Below are 24082 nucleotides of genomic sequence, written 5' to 3' on the forward strand. Positions count from 1 at the left end.
ATTTGTCCCAAAATATGCATATTTATATCTCGTCAACAGTGTATTAATGATGTATTGTGCATTGTTTACTCTAAATTGAATATTTATTTATCTACATATATACAGAGTGAATTTTTTGACGTTCCCTTATTTTATATTACAAATATTTCTACAAGTATAATGATTGACGGCCTTCATCACAAATATTTGTTGTCTTAATGCAAAAAAAAAAATCAAAAATGTACGAGAAATGTGATATGAAAGCAATGATGTTTTTTCAACACTGGATTCTGTACATTGTGAAAATAAATCAGGAGATTTTGAAATTATGAAAAAAACAAATATACTTTTATGGATCCAAAAAACCTTCCCAAGCAATGAGATTAGCTACCAAACGTATGGGTCGACTACTCTTACAAATTTTTTAAGTGCAATATTGGTGCCAGAACGACATTAAATCCATATGGGCCATAAACAGCTCACCTTTCTTTTCAGTAAATATGAAATCCCTGGTTTTTTAAAAATGATAATATTTGATAATTAAGTTTTCGGAAAGATAAAGACCATGAAAAAGAATGAATTAAATATTTGGGAAGTGAAAAATGAGTACTCTTAATAAAAGTCATTAATGTAATTAATCATAAATAGTAAAATGACACATAATTACTTTTTTTTCTAAATTAAAATAAATTCAATTTTTCAAAATGAGTATTAACATATTTTTGTCTATAAAAACAATAAATATTTGGATTTCAAAGATGGGGACTTCAATTGAACTCAAAAGACAAAACTTGAAACATTACAGGACTCGAGACCATTTCTTAATAGTTTTGCAGATAGTTCTTAAACTTTTTAAAATAGATATAAAATACTTTTTTTTATGAGAAAAAAATCAATTTGACTAACGATAAGTATCAAATATTATTAACACATGGTACAAAATGTCAATTGAAATAATGTCGAATGAACAAAGTGTCGAACTTTTTTATCTTTAAATGGTTTTGGTTGTATAAAAAAATATTGATGGGTATAAGATATTCTTTTATACACTCCCTTGACCACAAACAATTCAAGATTATAATTTAGACACAATAATATATCCAAAATTCAACGTGACCAGTAAATAAATTTACAACTTCTGAGTAGACAAATATATGGTACAGGAGCTGTTGCTTAATATTGAGCATTAAAATCAACAGTATCAAGGATCTCCATGATATACTTGACCCTCTCCAGCCTCTTCAAACATGCAAGAATGTTTTTTCATATTTTTCTAAAATTGGAGTCTCAAAACCTCCTTTATGCTAATCTGCCCTAAAATTTTTGTCCCAGATTCTCTGGGAGATCTCAGGCATGTCTTTCTGAATAGCTGTGGCCACGGTGTTTGGGGAAAACCAAAGTCATTTGTTTTCAATTTAATATTAATTGTTTTCTTGTGCATTTTTAACATATTTATTGAATGAGTTGATGTGAGTGTTCTTATAAAAACAATTCTGAATTTTTATTTTTCAACATAGTTTCCTTGTAACTTTACGATGTGACAATCTCTTATTTACAAGTGCTATCATATTCACGTTTAGGTCTGAAATTTTTCAGAACATCTTGTATATTTATTTACTTCATTTGTTATATCTCAACAATAAACCTATTAAATGTAGACAGTTCTACGTAATTACAAAAATGTTATGTGGTCTATAGAGATATTAATTTTTACGGTCATTGATTTTTAATTAGGTTTTTTTTGTGGTATGTTCTCTGTTTGTGTACATTGTATGGTTCTACAAATATATTTACATGCCATTCACAATTAAAATACCACCCATCAGGCCTCAACAACTTATATGTAAAGAAGTACAACAAATGTATATTAAACAAATTATCTGTGATTAAATCATTTTGATCTTGAGTAAGATATGTACAATATTACAAATTTATTGTACCAAGATAGTCTACCGATTCTCTGATAAAATGAAAAGTATTTTTGTATTAAGCCATGCCTTTCAAATGATTGAAAAAATTATGCAATCAATTAAGTATTTTTTCTTAATAGTATAATTTTATATTAAATTAACCTCACAATTTCTTTGATAAAGAAGACACTACCAAAAAAAAACTGTCAGGACATTATTTTACCATCCTTTTATTCTTTTAATTATTGGTTGATTATATTTTCTCAATCACATTTGCTTTGTAATGAGAGATTACAAAGCGTTTATTTGAAATATTTTTAGGATACAACAATAATACTCCTTTTTCCAAAAGACGATAAATAGTTTTATGCAACCAAAAAGGTTATTTCTATTTCATAATAATAGTACACATTTAAAGTTTTGTCCAACATCGTTTTAATAATCATAATAGATAGGTGACGTCCCCATTTTCTATATTTTATGTATACTTAATAAACATAAATTTGGTGGTCTAATACCCGTTTTTTTTTAATTAGTTCATTTCTCTTTAGAGAACTTTTCATTAGGAGACCTTAAAGACATATTTTTTATACAAAAGGATGAACAATTAAATTGACAACATGGCTTATTTTATAATTGTGGAGATTTTATTTATTATATATATTTTCCTTTTTTTTTTTTGCTATTTGGCATAGGATGATTGTTTTTCCACAATAAATTTTGTTCCAATTACTTGATTTGAATAAAACACAGTAAATTTGAGTTCTTGTATAACAGATAACTTAATGGTTACATTTTTAGATCTACAGCTTTATTATTTGTTGAGCTATTTGTATTCAACGAATCTTGTATATTTCAAATAATGAGAATGAATTATGAAAAAAAAGTTTTTTTATGTTCTTTAAAATTTGGTAAAAAATAACTTATTTAATAAATTGGACTGATAAAAACTCAATGGCTAAATTGCAAATAGTCTAATTTTATAAAATATTCTCTCGAACTATTTTTCTTAATATCTATGTTTGACGGCAAATTCACATTCCTCACTATTCCAAGAGGATGGTAGCGACTGATTGTATTTCCAAAAAAAATCTTTAGCTTGTCGTCTCTACAACCTAACTACTACTTCTACAGCCTGATTGCCATGCATTATAAGTGATGTTGCAGCAAACATTTTTTGTACAAATGAATTGAAGATAATAATTGAATTTATCGATGTTTATACAAAATAGACCAAATATCCTTGGAGAATCATATTTTTTAAACATATATTTTATTAAATTATACGTTGAATATTTTTGTATAATATAAAGTATGATTTTCCTCATAACTATGTATTATGAATAAGTAGTAAGGGTCTAAAGAAGAATGCTGTTTTTTTATCCTTTTTCAGCCTAAAATGGAAATATATTGAGTTCAAAAAACAATACAGAATCAATAAAAACACTTCTTAACCATAAAAAAACACTTTTCAATAAGTTTTAATAATCCTGATAATTTGAAGGATGTTTTAAGGGTAAAATATAACACTGAATAATAATAGGCCCAAAAAACTATAATACCAGATATTTCAGAGTTTAGAAGACATAGAGAAAAACTGAGCTCAGTTTTGGATTCCGTGCTCAAAGATAAATTCAATTTATGGCTTGAATTTATTTGTATAAAATCAGTGTTCTCTTGTGTTACTTGACAATTATGTTACTATATTGAAACTTAGACTAATGGTTGTTTTAGAGTTTAGACCTATGCTGTAATTTTTTTTTTAAACCCCAAAAATACTTTGCCATTGGATTAATGTAATCATTATTGATAACATTTAAGATGAATAAAATAGTTTGAATCATCAGATTTAATAAATATCATTCTTATGTCTTATTTAAATATTTACTTTTCATTATGAATTTTGTTCTTTTCAGTGCTTCTCAAACTGTGTTACGTATAGTCCCTCTAAGTTGTACACGAAGGAGTGAATAAAGGGGGGGTAGTGAATAAAATACTCCATGAAAAAATTGTTTTGCCAAAAACAGGAATATCTTTATTAAATGACGACAATCAATAAATAATTGCTGTCGAATAAATATTTTGAATTTTATAAAAACAGTCATATAACTTTTTTATAAAATTTTATTTGTCAAATTATAACAAATGGTGGTATTTGGAGATCTGGATATTTTCTTAGATGGTAGGGAATATGAAAGGTTTGAGAGCCAGTGTTTACATTAGTGATGCTTTCTTTGTAAATAGTTACACAAAGCAATTTTTCAAATACGCTAAGATCGCTAGTTGAAGTGCAATCCTATCTATTTATGTGAAGCAAATGATTACTCTAGGATTGAATTATTCTAGCCAGACAAACATAAAAAACATGTATTCATAAATAAAAACATTTAATAGGCATATAAAATTTACATTTGATATAAAAAATCTTTTTTTTAAACATTTTTTTAAATGGAATTCTTCATATTTTGCCAGGAGGCGCTATGAAAAATTCTGATAATTATTTTAATAAAATAGTAATAAATTTTTTTATTGCATATCTTACAAGGTCTACCTTCATAGACACTGTTGTGAGATAGTTATAGAGGGAGATCCAGGAATTGCTCAAAATTAGCATTTATATCATTTTTTTTAATACATGAGTTGAATGTTAGTTTTATGTTTCGCGGAGATATGGAAATTCCTTTGGAGTGCTCTATTAATAAGAGTAATCATAGCACAAAGAAACATTAAAAACTACATATCCTCATATTTACTAAACAAATAAGACAGGGCTCTAATTATAATAAAGATAATTTAGTTACTAGCTCTGCAACATATTTTAGAACCGCAACGTATTTTTAAAGGTACTACTACTTTTTCGGAATTTCCTGGGATTGGTTGGATTAAAAAATGACAAACTTTACATCGGTATTTGTATTTATCATGCAACCTTTCTACCAAATATATTCAGACAAAATCCCCTTAATCAGTCGGTACATAGCAAATCATTCCTAACTATGTAGCGTTCATAATAGAAAAATCGACATCTTACGAAAAAGCTGACTATATTGTGTAAGTGTGATAACACCGTATATCAAATTGTTTTTTTTTTTTTTTTGGTATAAATACAATTTATGTCGATTAGCTATATGGGACAAGCTCAACAATCAAATAATTTGTGTGATCTTGTTTAGTGAATATCCAGGTTCAAATTAACATAATTTATGATAATAATTCAGTTTCTGATTGAGTAAAATTATTGTCATACTACCATATAACCCCTTATTTTTCATAGAAAATGTTTTTAACATGTGTCAGACCTTGTAGAAATTATTATTGTACTACATCAAGTTCAATAAAAAAATTAATCAAATTAATTAGTTACTTATGATCAATACTGAAACAATATATAATGTGGTTTATTAATATTTTAGTAGGAATAGACATACAATTTGGCGTGTATCCCAAAATTAAAATAGGTTTATAAATCATTTAGTATGGATTCCATCAGTCCTCGTTTTCATTTTCTACAGCTTTTCATTTTTATACTATTTTATTTATAAAGTCTATCAATTTGAAAAAAAAATCAAAAAAACAACTCGTTAGTTTTATAGCACTACACTACTGTCTCGGAAAACATGGATTTAAACAGTCGAGTATGTCCACAGAGCCAATTAATTATCTGAAATATTTGGAATATTTTTTTTTTTTAACATGCAGTACCTATTTTAAGAAAATAGTAATTTATCAGAATTGACAGATTTTATAATGAGATAATTTTTCTAAAAGCACAATTACCTATATTTTTTTGTTAATGGTTATTGAATTTTGAATATTCTGTCCAGTATTTTAAAAGAATAATAAATTATGTTCTTAAATATAAACACACTATACGAAGTAATACTAGTACTAACTATTAATGGTATTTTTATATGGTTGCTGTGTACAAGTTGTGATATTGTAAGGGTCGTTACATTCTCAAATGAGGCTCAAATGTTCACCTCAGTTTGTTTCTTTCCCTGTTTATTAGGAAGATTAAAGAAAAAGTTAAAATTCAGTTTTCGTAGAAAGGTTATATATATTTTCATGACTTGAAATTTCCAAAATGATTTTGAACCAATGACTCTACAGATAATAATTGAAGAGAGCCCAATTTTATGTTATCAGATCTGGTCTCGTGCAAACATTATAACCAGGGGCTTTGTTTTTTAAATCGATTTATTCCGGAAAAAACTAAACTTTTTAGAACTTCATGGAATCTCCATTCACAAATAATGTAATCAAATAATTTTTTTTGTATGATATGTTGTAAACTATACCATGCACCTATTTGTTTAAAAACAATAGCCTTTTAACATCTTTTATTGAAAAGTAAATTTAAAAGAAATGAAAAAAATACATAAGTTTTATTTATTCAGTACCATATATGAACCAGGGGAGACGTCATAGTATTTTCTAAAATGTGTAAAATAAAACTTTCAATTCTATGCTATTATAATAAGACGAAGATTAACCTTTTCTGATTCATAAATCTTATTTTGTTGGTTTTTGGAAAAAGGAATTAATGTTGCTGCAGAATGTATAACAGTGGAAATTTGAACATTATAATTCACTATATAATACGTATCAATTGACACAAACCAAAATCAGTTCAAAACAGATAATTCTATAATTTAGCACGTAAAATAATAAAATATTCAAGCATGTTTCCATGATATTTTGTTTGGCCTCCAAAGGTCATTAAGAGGCTGTTTTTGAGCGGAATATAACCTTCTTTCTGTTCTCTCTTTCTATATATCACTCCCCTCTTTACTTCTCCCTCTGTATCTTTTCTTCAACCTTCATTTTTTGTTTATATTCCCCTCTATTCAGCCCTGCAACATGGGTACCACAAGCATTTAAAAAAATAAAACTATTTATATAGGTAACTACTAAAGGGTTAACCAGCGTTGCTCGGGCAAATGTTAGGGAACTCTTACAGGCATTATAATATAGAAACTATACATTATTTGAATGGTATTATTATGAATTTAAAAAAAAAAATGTTTTATAAACTTCAAATAAGGTACCAACATATATGCATGAAAAAAATTATTTAGATGGGCGGTCCATTTGTTTAGTTTTGTACTAATTATGTAAGAAAAGTCGTTAATAGAAGTTTTTATAAATATAAAGAGTACATCAAACATTGAAAAAAGTATGAAAAAACTCAGTTGTTACTAGCATTTTTCTTATTTTTAATGGAAGACGACAACTAGTATGATGAAACTGAACTAGACTGCAGTAAATGATCCTAAATTGTGTCAAGACATCAAAAATTTTGCTCAAATTAAGAACAAATGAAAAAAATGAGAAGGAGCGTAAATTTTTTGGGCATTTTTTTTCCTTCACCACAGATTGTTATGATTAGTATAAAATACAATCTCTCAACCCCCAAATGTTTATAAATATTAAGTGGTATGTACACTAATACAAGGGTATTTAATACAACGATAAATCAGATAATGTCTATAATATACATACTCAAAGTGTATAATTAAATCTAAAATGATAAAAATTTAGATATGTACTATATACATAATTTTTTAAGACAAATAACATGAAATTCAAATTAACATGATATTTTAATTAATTATAAAATCATCTAGAAAACTTTATATCAAAAACCAAAAATAACCAGTTAGGACGTAAAAACATCATAATCATCGTTTATTAAAACTCTTTTATACATTTCTTGTAACAGACATCGACACATATGAAATGCAAAAATTATGTATACATTTTTTTATAGAAATGTATTTGATTGATCTTATTTAGCCTACGTTACTTGGGGGAGAGAGTGTCTATCGGCCAACCAAATCGCTAAATTTCGTTAAATAAAACTATGACTTTGTTTAAAAAATATTCATGCAAACATTCTCTCAAAAAAAGATTACACGTTCCATTTAAGTCTCTCCCTCAAACATTCAACTATTTTTTTTTCAAATAAAGGTAATTTATCTTCTAAAATATAAATTATTAGTCAAATTTACATTTATACATTAAAAAAACATTCGATATCTCCAAATTTAAGTTCAGTTATAAAAGGAGTATATAAGAGTTTGTCCGAGTTTTATTCGTATATCGAACACCAATGTAAAAAATACCGAAATATAAGCTGCAAGAACAAGTTTCATTCGCGTCAAGTTATACTTCAAATAGTTTTTTTTATATAGAGAAAAGGGTATTTTTGAGATTTTTTTGGATTATGTTTTTTTAATATAGGGTTTCTATTTTATAAACTAATGTCATTTTATTAAAATATGTTCAATTTGTAAGGTCCTCATATCGAACAAAAAAAGTTTTAACTCGACTGCTACTTTTTACAAACATTGATGACGTAGTTGCCACAAAGTTTATTGATATGAGGAACACAGTAGTATTTATATTGATTGCTGTAGGCAAATAGGTCGTCTGTTAGAGGTTCTATATCTTTTAAGACAATGCATCAGGTATGCTTTTATACTGACCGGGATTCCTAAAGTTTTCAATGATTCATTATTCTGTACGCACGAAGGTTGTATGTAATTAAAGTTTCATATATAGCTACAAGTTACTCGCGGGTATTAAAATATCCGGAAAAATAACAGATTTTACTTGTGTCTGATGTTTTTTTACTTCCATCTTGTCTGTTCGACGAAAACCCAGAACCACTTTTATAATTGAAGACATTCTTTTTTCTAAAACAGCTTTTTTATTTTATAGTAAGGTATATCTATATAAATTACAATAAAATAAACATATCCATATCACTAATAGGGATGTAAAAAAATATAAAAAAGTGAAATAGTAAAAAAAACATTTAGCTGATAATCTACATAACTCACTAATAAGTCTCAAACTATAAGTGCTGTTTTTTTTTTTTTTTTTGGAAAAACAAGTCCAAGCTGGGTAACGTAATATTGATTCTACATAAGATTTGTATTGATGATGTAGTTAGTTTTATTATTATTTTTTTACATACTGTCAGCGAATCTTTTTTAACTACTATCAGTATAAAACATGGCTCAGTACGGAGTTGTTCTGTGGCTCAGTTCGGAATGCTTTTAACTTTGTTGGGTTACGGATACATATAAACACATATTAAATACATCCTAGTTGACGAAAACACAGTGGTATAGTGATATATATTGATAATTTATGTATAATTTTCCAATGTTTCTGATTTAGCTTCACCATATCCCACAACTAAAGTTACATCTGTATCAAGCAAAATATTTTTTTCGACAGCTGGCGATTTTATTACTTGTTTATTACCAGAACATGAAGAAAAACTCATCTTTTCTCAAAAAAAAATAAAATTATAAATAATAGTAGCATATAACCCGTGTCAATATTGTATTAACCTTTGTTTTTTTAAAGACACTGAGCAAATTTAGCTAGGTTAAAAAAAATACAAGGTTATACATCAACGTATCAAAGGTTGTTTGTTTTGTCAAAATCTGTTTTTCTTGCCCAACAGGCGGTACGATACATCAAATTGAAAATTCTAGCAAGCTGGATTACATGATAGTCTAACCTTGTATTCCTATTAACTTTGATATATAGGAATATTTTAATTGTGCAGAAAATAACTTATTAAAAAATATTGAAAAAACTTAAAAAACTACATTAATTATATTTTTTAAAAACATTTAACTTGTATACTGTACCGAACTGTGTACCATAAAGGGTATACCACGGTTTGCACCGAAATAGGTTTAGCTTACCGTGCCAGCCCTAGTATAAATTTATGATTTTTTTTTTTTGGTGGGGGGAGGGGTTTCAGAAGTTTTTAGAGGGGGCATAAATAAAATGAAGCTAACACCGCAACTGGTCGTGGGAATATTTTGTTTTTAATTTGTTGCGAGTTGAGCAAGCCAATTAAATGAAAGTAATAGTAAATAATACTATGAAAAGAAAAAAAAAACATTTCATTGAATAAAAAGGTTGCCAATTAATATCTTTTCTATAATTTTTACGTATATCACTATTCAGCATTTGTTTTACATCTCAAACTATCCATGATTTGAATATTTGAACAAAGCAACAATAATTTTTATTTTCATTCTTCCATTTAAAGTTTCTATTGGGATGTTGGAGATAAATATATATCTTTAGTTTTAATCAAATTGTAATATCATACGAATCATGAATATATTGTGTGCCTCACCTTGTATTATCATGTTAATCAGTTATTTAAGTCATCAACGAGTCATAAACAATGACTTAACAAAAAGTAGGTTATATACGTATATACACTTTGTTTATTAAATTCTTAATGAAGCAAAGATAGATAAATAAATAGATATTTGTTCAAATCATCATGTATTGTCTGTACTGTAATGTAGTGAGTTGTCATACGAGGGAGCCATTTGGCACACCTTTTCTAATGCAAAGATACCCAAAATTACAATTTCCTACACAACTGTTTTTCTTCTTTAAAAAAAAGGAAAAAAAAATACTTTTTTTATAAGAAAATTGTTTTTTTACATATTCCCTCAAGTAAACCAATTATTTATGAATTATTATACGTAGGAATAAAATAAAATGACCACTTCATTAAAAGATAAATTTGATCGTTTAATCTGTTGTCACATGGCACAAGACATGTTACTAAAAGTTCAAATAAATAAGTTTTGTTCTAAAAACTTAATTCTTCATTTTGTCCCGTTGGTGTTTATTTACCTGCGATTGCCCCAAAAAATGCAATATTTATTTACATGAACGTTACCCAAAACTTTTAATCTAACAAACACAAAAAATCATATGCATTAGTCTAAAGCCACATAATTTCAAAAGACTACCCTACATGGTACATTGAGCTGTTGATATTGTAATGGGATAGCAGCTAACCTTTGAGACAAAGAGAGTGGAAGGTATTTTTATACTGTCCATCGAAAACATATGGGGTTGTTTCATTCCAATCTGAACACTTAACTTCCACTAGATATAATTTATTAATTAAAATCATTATTTCATCAAAATTTAAACTTTAAAAAGATGTGTGTCTGAGTTATTTTAGTTTCAATACTGGCCTTGCCACCCTCACAAAGCACTTTCCATGCACTTTTTTGATAGATCTCTGGACAGTCTGGTGAGAAACTCAGAGATTTCTCATAAGCTTGTGGCGAATGGCCTCGCCTGTATTCTTGAACTCCTCTGGATCCAGTTTGGTATTTTTGACAGAGCCCTTCTTCCTCTCCAACGTTTCCGTCTTGTTGACCTCGTAGACGGTGTTCTTGGAGACGCCCCCATTACTTGGAGAGTGCAAATGAAAATTCGTAGATTAAGTCTAAGTGTATTTTCTCGACTTGTATGTAAGCTAGAGAGCTCAGGTATTGCTTTGTTATGTAAACAAATTGTTTATTCTTTGACATATCGAAATAGGATTTAATTTCAATTACTCAACCTTCGTAGATTATTAAATAAGTAATTTCAATGTACCAACTGGTATATCTCATAACAGAAAATATTTTTTCGTGCTACTTAGATTTTTATCAGATATTTTGTATAATAATTTTATAACTTAATATATATTTAAATGACAATTTAGCTATTAGTTTGTTAATTAATTAAGTATTAAAAAGTATATCTCATACATCAAATAGGGGCTTAGAAAAAACAGTATGCATGCCTTCACTGTTCATTCCTAGTATTAATAATATTCCTAGAAAATTCGTGCCTTGCAAAAATCCTTCCTGGGAGATTTCATTCCCTCTTTAAAGAAAGATTAGGCTTTTAAAAGAATATTATTTTTTGTGTAGTGCTGGACTGAGAGGACTGGGAAATGAGTCGATTACTGATCATGGATGGGAGACAGATTTGTGTTTATGGATTTTCAATTGGCATCCTCACACATATTTATTTCTGTGTAGAAATGGAATCTCGATCCGTAGATATTATTCATACCTTGAAATATGCAAGTAAATCATGTCATTCTTCTTCCCCTGATATCGACTTTCATTTATCTTCCTTTCCTCTCCTCACAATCCAAATCTAAATAAGTAATAATACTATATATTAATTAATATTACATACTAGAACTCGAACATAAACAGTATGATGTCAATAAATATCCCTCTTCATAGTGGTAAAGAGATATCTGGAGTCATGTACAAATATACAGTTGCTCTATGTGATATTTTTTAAAGTGGTCATTTTGACCCTTAAGACAACAGATGTGCATAAAAAGTATAGGTTTAAGGATAAATAAAGTTATATATTATGGAAATATTCTTTTAAATGTGGGGTTAGCAAAAAACCATAGAAACGTACACGTGTTCATATTTGATAGGAGGTAACGGTGGGTTTAATAAGCAAATATAATGTGTCAAATCACTCCTGTAAGTCAAGCTATGTTCCTATGCATGTTTGCACAATCAAACAACCTTTTTCTTTTTTTTTTGTAAAAAAAGATAAATTATTAATTAAATGGCCCACATACTCTTTTTTTTTCTCTCAATTCCCTTTCATATGTCTTTGTAAATAGTATTTACGTATTAAATAAAAAAAAACTATGCATAGATGTTATCTAAAGCACACACAAAATGTTGGCTGAAAAGTTTTTTTTAATACAATCGTCTATGTACCAGTTTACACTACCCTCCATTAAAGCCCCATTTATTGATAAACATCACTAAAAATATTCATTTTATTTATATGTACATTACATAGGGGGAGGTAAAAATGGAAACTTTGAAGGGGCGTTTTTACTTTGATATGGGTAACATTTGTATATGTATCAACTCTGTTCGAGATATAAAAAACTATTTTATATATCTATTAAAGCCTTTCATTTTAACATATAGGTATACATTCACATCCGTATAATATTAGACACGCCCAATAAATTAGAAAAGTATGTACAAGGTACATTTATATTAATCCCTTTGTAATTTGTATTTTTATGAATAACTAATTAGTATATCAAGGACAATAATTATTTCTTGTGAAATACAAAGTTATTGTTCATAATTTAGATTATTTATTTGAAATTAGTATCTTTAGACGTATGCATCAGTTAGTGAAATTATTCACGAACATTTGAAAATTGTCTGAGAAATATTAACATATTTGAGTCCCATTTAACATAAGTACATTGAATGCTATTTTTAATAATAAAAAATATTTTAGAAATTCAATGGGGAAATAAAATATTTATTTTATAAAAAAAATGATCATACGATAAAATTCAGTGAATACTCAAATTTTTATAGTTATCATTGCATTTTTTTTCTGTTGCTCAATCATTTCACTTGGCAGACAGTTTGCCGTTTTATTATTATATATATTTATAATCAGTATTCTATTCCCATCAGAACTCTCCATTGTTGATATTGTGCTCTTGTTTATAATGCCCATTCCCTGAGGTATTACTAGTTCTTGCTGCCTGCATGACTGTCTGTATTTTTGCTATCAAAGCTTCAATTTTTAACTTTTCTGGGTACTTGACGCTGTTGACTCTAACAAATCACATTTCGTAATTCTGCAATTCCATTGTTTCTGTACAATCTCCTCTACTATGTTCATTAATTTGGGTACAGTTTAGGCGTAAGAATATGAGGTGCACTTAATTTTTAGTCAGCAAGGCACATAAAGTGCAGTATTTATTTTCGACTACTGATTTTTTATTGTATAGTGAGGATGGCATCATATAAGTTTACGGTTTTTCAGTTATAGTGTTCTTATTTGGGATCTATGCCCACTTGAAATTGTCGTCATATTTAATGTACATTAGAATATTCATCAATATTGTATAAGGTTTTAAAGTTTATTTAACTTTTTATAACATACATTATCGTATATACCTTGCTAAAGTAATCTGTAAAAATCATTTTTAGTCAAAATTTAAAAATAAAAAATAAAAACAAATTACTATCCTTAATGTTCAGGTATACATAAGAAAAGTAACGTAATTTAAAATCTCTTAAATATCAATAGGTGGTATTTTCTATAGTTTAAATTGGACCCGTAAGACGATACAAAGATAAATATATGTAACATACCTAAAGGATGTCTTGCAAATTGTGTTTCATTGCTGGGTTCCAGGAATGATAGGCTAGCTAAGTTATGCATCATTGCTTCATACGCTAAACTTGACTTGGTAAGCAGTTTTTTATTACAGACAAGTTGATAAGATAATGTATTGAATAGTTTGTTTTATTTATTATACACTTTGTATTTTTTTGGGCTTAATTTAATATCATGAATCTGATGATATGATACTCATGAACGTGATGTTGACCTTCTTATCGGAGGAATTAGTATGACTGCAGCAACAAAACAGCTGCAGGTATGTGTTTTTTAAGGTTGTTTTTTTTAAAACTAAGGAGGCATCTTTTATGATAAAATAATAATTAGTGAACAAATTGAATATAATTTTAAAATTATATTTTATACCTCTGAATTCATAATCTAAAGTATAAGTTGGATATAAAAGTTTTAATTTTTTTTTTTTTTTTTGACAAATTCTAAATTAAATAGTCATTATCCAACAAGATATATAATATACTAAATTAAACATAAAACGTTGGAGTATAATTAGTTCCAGAATAGTTTAATAACTAAAAAATAATAAAGTACTCTCGTAAAAAAAATGTACATGCATATACATTTAAGAAAAATTGATGGCATAAAAACTTACATAGAAGATGGAGCAATAATATGATATTCACAACATATTATAAGTTTCTTTTTATTTCATAGGGTAGATGAAAACCTAAAGTAAGTAACAAAGGGTTAAAAATATAAGATAAATAATTATCACTTCAGACGGCATTTTTGTAAAAGACGAGGAGAAGGCAGGTGCAACACATTCGAAATTAATAAATGAAAATTCTCTTTATACACCAACCCATTTTTCCTTTTTGTAAGTCAAAAAGCTTATTTTTCTATCTTTATTCATTCTGAAGATATTACATACATGATATATATAAATACACATTTTAGTTTATAATTAGGTCTCTAGAAAAAAATTTATCCCTAATCAACTATTATGACATTTGAGACATATAAACATTATTCAACTAACTCGATTAAAATGTATTGAAATAATTAAAAAAGATGATCTCAAATGTACAGCTTTTAAAATGAAAAAGGAACTAAATTCTAAAATTAATGAAGGAGCTAAAAGTTACTGTAAAACTAAAATTAGAAAACTAACAACAATAAACTAAATATGAAAATTGATTTATTTTGAATCTTTCTAAAATTGTGAAACAATCGATGCATGAACTATAAACTTATATCTGAACAAGAGCGATTATTATTCTTATTCAATCTCCATTAAAGGTTTCATGAAGTTAAGCTAATAATGTTGTTTTTTCATTACAAAAACCTGTAACAATAAAAGGTGTGTAAGGATGGTATCATTGTAGAGCACAAAAAGAAAGTGAAAGCAAGACTGAAGGGACTACTGAATAAAAACTCTGGGCATAACATTCCTGTTATATGGAGGGAGAAAATGAATTACTGCTATATTGAGGAGAACCTCCAACATCTAAAACATAAAACAAAAATAGTCCAGAGAAAGAAATATATAATTTGTATATAAATTTACATATATGTTTTCATTATGCATTTTAAAAACAATTTACACTAAAGATAGTGTGTAAATAATATCTGGGATCATTAAAGATATGTTTTTATTAGAATTTAAAAATATTACTAAATAATACACATTTTTTTCTATTTATATTGCCCTGAATCAAAAAAATAATTTTATTATTACCACAAAAGTTCAGAGCACCTACATCAAATTCAGGTTTGCTAAAACTTTCTATAATCATGTCCAAATTATTCATAGATCTATACAAGGATTTTTATATGTGAGTGATTTCCCATTTTAGTTATGTTTTATTTGTAGTTTTACCTTCACATTGTAATTCATGATATAATAAATTGAAATAAAGTTGTATTTGGGTACAACAAAAAATGATAAAAATAACCAAACTTTTACTTTTGTATTAACAAAACTATGATTTTCTACCCGAAAATCCCACCTTTAAACATAACAAATGTGTTGGAATGAGAGTACAAGAAGAAAATTGGAGTGATATTAAATATATTAATAAATTAAGACACTTGTAAACATCAGTTGCATGGTATATGGTTTATTTTATTTGGGTTGAGAGGGGAGGGGGAGAAAATGAATTATTGCTTTGAAAAGGATAATCTTCAACATGTAAAAAAACAATTGTGAAAAGAAAGTTATATGATTTTATTTAAATATGTATTTTATTATCCATTTTTGAAAACAATTTAAAACAAAGATAGGCACAAATTCGAGTTATCAATCGAAGAATGAACATTATTTAAAAAAAAATAATAGCACTTTTCAAGTAACAAAATTGTATTTTTTCTCATTAAAACCCTATTTTTACATACATATGAGACATTATTGTTTTTTTATATTAATTCTTTTTACTAAAAAGTGAACTTCTGATATGAAAAATTATAAAAACCAATGAAGCTTATATTTCATGATTAATGCCATTTCATCATAAATAAAATGAAAATATAAAAATCTGATAAAAAAATTATATATTTCAATTTATAAATATACATGTCTTTTGCAAAATATTTTATAGTACTTCAAAAATTCTTGACATCTAAAAAATATATTTTTTTTTTCCAATACTCATATGATGACATGAGGCTTTTAATTGTTGTCCTTTTAAAAGCTACATTTTCCAAATATAAGTATAAGTATTAGGCACATATATAATTATACATTGTTTTACCTGAGCCATAGCTTCCTTGACTTGAATAACTTGAATAACGTTATGGTATATAGTTACAAATAATTTCTTGATAATTATAAAGAACAAAAATAACCTCTGAAGTCTGCATATAGTTTCTTTTTAATTTTATTTTGGTTTTTTGACATGATTAGTTTCTACAATTTCTATAAAAAATTGCGTTCAAAACAATAGATTTTTTTATGCAATTCTAAATTGAAAAAATAAAATAAATTTTTTTAACCATATCAAATTATAAATTTTCAATAATAAGGCATCGAATTCATTGTTTTTTCTTTTTGTCCTCCTGAGTTATTGATCCTTCTTTTATTTGTTTCATACATCTATTTTTTAATGTCTAATTTTTATTTAGATAAATTTTTCGCTTATTGTCCTTGAAAATATGCATAATTAACAATATCCTAATTAGTAATTAGTATTTCTTTAAAAAATTAAAATTTATAAATTAATAAAATCATAATTTTGTAATTAAAAAAAGGTAAGACATACCAATATTTGTTGAAATTTGTAGTTTATTACCTTTTAAAAATGTTATAAAGATTAGTGCTTTATTTCATCTAATATATTTTTGTATAAAATAAGAGGAAAAATTTATCATTGTGTTTGGACATAGTTCATTGGACAACGTGCTCGAGAGAAATAATTCTCCTGAACTGAAGGTGTGTAGGCTTGCGTTTCGGTCGTTCCTAGAAATAAAAAAATACTTAATGCAAATGGACTTTAAAGACAATTCCTAGGTCAGAGGAAGTAACTGTAATACTATAGTGTTTATTTTAGTATGCTTAATCAGTGACTCATTTTGGAAAAAAATAAAGAAATGCTGTATTTACAGGGTGTCCACGATAAATTGGAACTACTTTATACTTCATCCAGATCCATAATGTGGATATTCGGGGTTAAATCATACTAATATTAAAAGTTGCATGAACAATACACTATAACTTCCACCACAATTGTTTTGACAACAAACAATAGTCATCATGGAACAAGCAAGAAGAGACGCCATCCTCGAATTGGCTCGCACAGGACACAAGCCCTGTGCTATCTACAAGCTTCTTAACTACCCCAAGACCACGGTGTACCAGGTCTTCAATGCCTGGGAGGAATAGGGGAAGGTCTGCCGCAAGGCCCACATCCTGAGAAGTGACCGAATACGCACTCCCCCCTTCCTTGAAGGCCTCCGGGATTCCATCAAGGCTTCGCCGGGGACTTCCTTATCCAGGTTTGCCAAGAACCGTGGAGTGAGCAAGCAGATGGTCTTCAAGGCTGTAAATGATTACCTCGGATACAGGTCATACCGGATGGCCAAACAACACATCCTCGAGGCATCCATAAAGGCCACCAGGCTCACCAACGGTAAGCGTCTCCTCAATGACCTGAAGAGCCATGGAGAAAGAATCATCTTCTTCCCTGACAAGAAGAAGTGGACTGTCGACAGAAGCTACAACGTCCAGAATGACAGTTGGCTTGCCAAGGAGAAAGAAGAACTCCCTGTGGGCTTGACCACAAAGTTCCCTGGCCTCCGTAATGACCATGGGTGTCATCTGCAGCACTGGTGATATGATGCCTCCTTTCTTCTTCAATCCCAAGGAAAGGGTTAACGCGATAAGGTACTGCAAAGTCATGGAGGAGTTCGTCATCCCCTGGATGAAGGATACGGCCGCTGAGAGGGAGTTCATATTACAACAATACTCAGCACCCGCACACATCGCATCGCCACGAGGACCACTAACCTCTTCAACTCCCACGACATCACTTTCTGGGATCGCAACACCTGGCCCTCCAACTTACCCGACCTCAATCCGTATGACTACTACTGGTAGGGGAAGTTGGAGAGGGATGTGTGCTAGGTCAGTCACAAGAGCATCGCGCCCCTGAAGGCTCCATTACGAGGGAGTGGAATGCTGTCGATTCCGCGGAAGTCATCAGGGCATGCAAATCCTTTAGGGGCAGGATGGAGAAGATAGTGGCTGCTGAGGGAGGATATGTTGAATAAATTTATTGTTTAATATCATGTCTAACTTTTTCATATTAACAAATACACTAAAAATTCCATTTGTATCAAGAAGATTGAATTTTAAGATAGTTCCAATTTATCGTGGACTCCCGTATTCCAGGTATTTAGTATTGTAGCATTCAGTTTACATCAAATAATTTTTTTAAATTATTTGAGAAATAAAGCAAATTCACTCTTAAAATTCAATCAAGAAATCGTTTTTCCATTACCATTGAGCTCTGATAATATTTAATAATCTGTTATTTTACAGGCTAAGACTTATAAATGCTAATCTTGGTACTTTCAATCTACGTTTAGACGCCAATACTTTTCAGTATGTTCCTCAATCAATAGACAAGGCTGTATGTATCTTTTTATTTATCTTGATAATGTTAGGTATATGATTAAGTAGTTAGTTTATCAATTTTTAATCAAGGTTTAAGTAATTTCTTTTACTATTTTGCTTGGAAGTCATTTTTCAGTTTTTTTTTTAATTTCTTTGATTCTTTGTATTGTTTTGATGTTTTTAAAAGAAGATTTTTTTAACATTTTAATAGATATCTACGATTGCCAAAATGGATAAATAATTACAAAAATGATATAAAATTCAAATGACGTAATTCTTATGATCGTTGAACTGTTTATTATGTAATAAAACTATTGTGAACAAACTATCTTAAATATATACCAATAAAAATGTCATTCATCTTCAGCAAATAAATATTTATTGATATAAATTTTATAACTTTTTGTATGTCCTAAAAAGAGATATTATTTGTTTTGGGCATGCTTGATTCTTTACTAGTAAGGTATAAAAAGTGATATACATGATAAAACAAAGAAGTCGTTTTTAATTTATATTATTAAATGAGTCAATGAAATATGGATTCACATTCTTTTAGATTCTGGTGCACCACCTCAGCATAAATTGAAGTCAAGCTAAATAAAATGGCCTCATCAGTTTTTATTTTATATGAGGTGTGTCAAAATATAATCTTGAAATAAAATCAATAACAGGAAAAAAAACCTATATCAACGTTTACTTTTATATATATGCATAAGGACTGGGACAGTACACTAAACCCTCGGTTAAATACAAACCGTGGTAAACCCTTCACGGTACGCAGTCTGGTACAAAATAATAGTATATTGCTTTTTTTATAGATTTAATGAAGTTTTCTAAGTTTTTTTAAATATGATATTCATTATTTAGGAATTTGGAAAAAAATGAGATTGTCTACATTTTCCGGTAACAAAAATGACCAATTAACAGTCACAATATCGCCAGCTGTCGAAAAAAAAAATCTGGTTTGACACAGAAGTATTGTGGAGCTAACATAAAAGCATAGGAAAATTTATTTAAATCATCATTCTACCATACTACTTGGCTTTCTTCATCAGGGATGTATTTTACAATTTTTTAGAACATTATTTCTCTTCTGTATAAAGAAATACATAAATTATTTATTATACAAAAGGATGCTTATGAATTAAACTTCACTATCTTATTAATGAAAATATTTTTGTATCAAAATATTTAATATGAGATTATATAGAAGTACTATACCGAAGGTAAAAACGTACCAAACCGTAAAGATTGTATCGAACCCAGCTGTGGTACGACCCCGTACCGTACAATCCCTAATATGTATACATCCCAATATTTCATTGAGATATTTGAGTCAATTATAGGTTTTATATTCTAATTTTTGGATAGTTAAGATACCCAATAAACTTTACCCATAATTTAGAATCTATGAAATTATTAATTTCGACTACTTTAAGTGCCATTTGAAGGTCCTTCGAAGGATTAATCAGAATATTTTATTAATGTAAATTGGGAAATAATTCGTCAAGGAAACTAAATGTAATTCACAATCAAGTTTGAGAAAAATCAATCTAGCTTGCTTTTGTAGTGAAGTGGCATATATTACATCAAACTTAATGTAACTGAACTTTAGTAATATTTAAATTTTTATTACTTTTTTCATGAACTACCATTGCATTGAAAAGGGCAAAATCATGATTTTATGTATTTATTTAGTTTTGACAATTTAGCCAACGCTCTCGAATCTCCAACTTACACAGGTGGAAAATCACCTCAAAGAAGCAAATTAATATTCATATTGAATTCAAAGTTAGGGAACATTTCATTTAATTAAGTGAAAACTACACATAAACCCTTATCTCCGATTTTTTTTTCTGTTCAAAAATTGAAAAGAGTTATATATTTGTTTAACACTAATATTAAAGATTTTTAAAATGTAAAGAGTTAATAATCCACCTTTGTATTTTACAATTTTAACACTAAACATTTCTTCATTTTAAAATATTTAGTGATCCCATACCGTGTCGCTAACCTGGTTTGGAATGGTAAATACTGTGAAAATTTTTGTGTACTTGAAGACTAAAGAATAAATTTAATTCTTGTGTTATCCATATATTGTCAATTTTAATTATTCATTATCACTTATTGTACTAGTTACTTTATTTTATGGCTCCCACTTTTTGAAATTATGTAAGGAACTCCAACCAACAACAAGAAAATGTAATAGCAATTGATGAGCAAGTTAAATTTTTGTTAGAGTTGGGAGTTACCAGTTGTGAACTACACAACCCGGCACTGGGGTTAAACGCCTTCTTGTGCATGTCTATATTATCTATAACTTTTTTGCTTCATTTAATATTTTTTCAACCTTTTATTTTATTAATTAAAAGTTGTTAAAAAAATTATCCATTATTTTAAATGGATTTAAAAAAAATATATATATCTTTATCTTCTTGGCAATAAAAACAGTGCTTACTTGACAGTTATACTTAATTTCCTTTATTTTACTTACAGTTTTGATGGATGGACTTCCAGAATGTTTTTTTTGTGTTGCATTTTTGACATAAAATTACCAGAATGTAATTGAAGAAACCAAAATTAGGCGTGATTGGCTGCTACAGTATCCCAATCATTAAACTTTCCACATTTTTATCCACGTGACTAGTGTTTGTGTCTTGTTAGAAGAAAAATGTAAAATTTAATGTATTTTCTCTTGACTGATGCCAATCTTTTATAACTTTTCAAATAATACTCATTCCAAAAATCAAAAGACTGTCATTAAATTTGTTTATTACGAAAACTTATTTTTCTAACACTCTATAACCTTAACCACTTACACACCGCAAGATACGCTTTAGTCAATCCATCTATTAATAGTTTTCTTTATATTACCACACCAAAAATATAACAAAATGAAGGATATATTATTGAATAATTTACTTTTAAAGTTTCCCAAGAATTGTTTAAAGGTTTAAAACCCTGAGAAAACCTTGAATAAAGGGATCCCTAGAAGGAATCTAGATATTAATTAATAGGAAATATATGTTTAAACAATAATCTATTGATAAATGCATTTTCTGAATCGTGATCTTAAAACGTTATCAATAGTAGGTCAAAAAATAACTAATAGTACATGCGTGTAAAGAGAAATTTAATTATGTTTGTTTGTTAAAATAGGTATGTACGCGGTTATGCACTATGCAATTGCATTATATGCAGGCAAAAAATTTCTTTAATAGAGAAAAATAGATACATTGTACATTGATGCTGTAATTAAATTCATTATTATTAAATTTGCATATCGGACAAGAGAATCAGACGGAAAAAAGAAAGATTCTTTATAATTGCAATGTTCATTGTTGAAGGTGTAAGAAAAAATAAAAATAAAAGTTGTGGAAAAGATAATCTAATTATATAAAAAATTATAATAAGTGTAATTACATAAATTCACGACAGTGGTGGTAAAAAGAACTTTAGTGAATTCTTATCTCTCGAATAAGGTTTTTATAATAAGTAACTGTGGGGCGTTAATACAAAAACAATCCAAGATATTTAAAGATAAGGAACAATGAAGATATTTTTTTCATATAAGAAGATTGAAAAGTACACCCAATTGTCTGACGTAATAAGTATAAATCGCATAAATAAAAGAGAAACATATACACTTTTTCTCAAAATTATTCATATCCCTTTTTTTTAACCAGTATCAATTTATTCTGGTCCCCAATTAATAACAATACAAAAACAGTAAAAGTATCTAAGTAGATATAATAATACAAAGACCATATACATTTTACAAGAATAATAAAACGAAAAAAAAAAAAGAAACAAAATTTGTAAAAACCCTACTTCATTAACATTTTTATATAATTCTTGCTATGTTTAAAATGCATGCACCAATTTTCATTTTCTTTGCTTTGATTACATACATACAGTACTGTAATTTTAAGATTACTGCATTCAGGTAAACGTCACTTTTTGATAGTAGAACAAAAAAATCCTGTCGCTTTATTGGCCTCCCAAAAACCACTTCAAGCTCTTTTGCCACTGTGTCATATATTGGGCAAAGTGTTTTACATTCATATAGAATGTGAGATGTTGTTTCTTGCTCTTCCCTACCAAAGTAGCAAAGTGTGTCGTTGCTTAAAAAAGCTGACACTTTCAAGATTCCAGTAATCACACTGTAAGAAAGCTATTTTTCAGAAGGAGTCAGCAATGGGTTCTGAAAACTATTACAGGTTTGTTTTTCAGGTAACTGTATGTTTTTCCTCTTTAAAACATTTATAGTCAGTGGTAATGATAATTCACACCACATTTTTCTTATTGATGCAACTTTTATCTTAGCCAGCTGCTGTCTTAAATAAAGCTGCTTAGAAAAGTCAAAAGTATGCCCATGTCGTATCTTCTACATTTAAAAAAAATTTTATGCGTCATCAAAGCTAAAAGATTATTCCTGTAATTAAGAAGATCATCCACAAAAAAAAACCCCGGCAGTTTCTGAAGAGAAGCGGGAATTTCTATCAAGGCACCTTTTAATGGAGCGTACCCAGCCATGACTAGTTCAAGAGTATGAAAAGTATCCTTTACTGTGTTAAGGAGGGAGCACCAATATTTGAGTTTACATAAATTGCTTATTATTGAACGTATCCCATAGTTGGAATATAGGAGATCAAAGCAACCAGGAGATACTGTAGAGTTCCAAAAGTCCTTTCTTCTGAAACATTTCAGAATCTATTCAGCTCAAAGAGATTTCCAAGAGCTTCTTAAATATATTGCTCCAAGCCGCCTAGGCTTTTGAGATTAGTAGTTCTTTTTATACAGATATTCGCAGGTCCTCACTGAGCTCCTTCATCTGGACCATAATTACCAAAAATATAATGTGCTGAGACGACTATTACACTATTTATACTCTTCTAGAAATATATTATCTTTTATTTTGTTTAACCCTTTCTTTCTTTTCTTAATTTTGTGATTGAAAAAAAAAGTTTAACAACGAAATCTTATTGGAATGGCATCATAAAACACATATATACACTTTTCAAAATTAAATTTTGAATTTAAAGCACAAAACGAGAATGACTCCATATGGCATCATTGGGGATATATCAAA

Source organism: Lepeophtheirus salmonis, chromosome 6 (genome assembly GCF_016086655.4).
Source record: "Lepeophtheirus salmonis chromosome 6, UVic_Lsal_1.4, whole genome shotgun sequence".
NCBI lineage: Eukaryota > Metazoa > Arthropoda > Copepoda > Siphonostomatoida > Caligidae > Lepeophtheirus > Lepeophtheirus salmonis.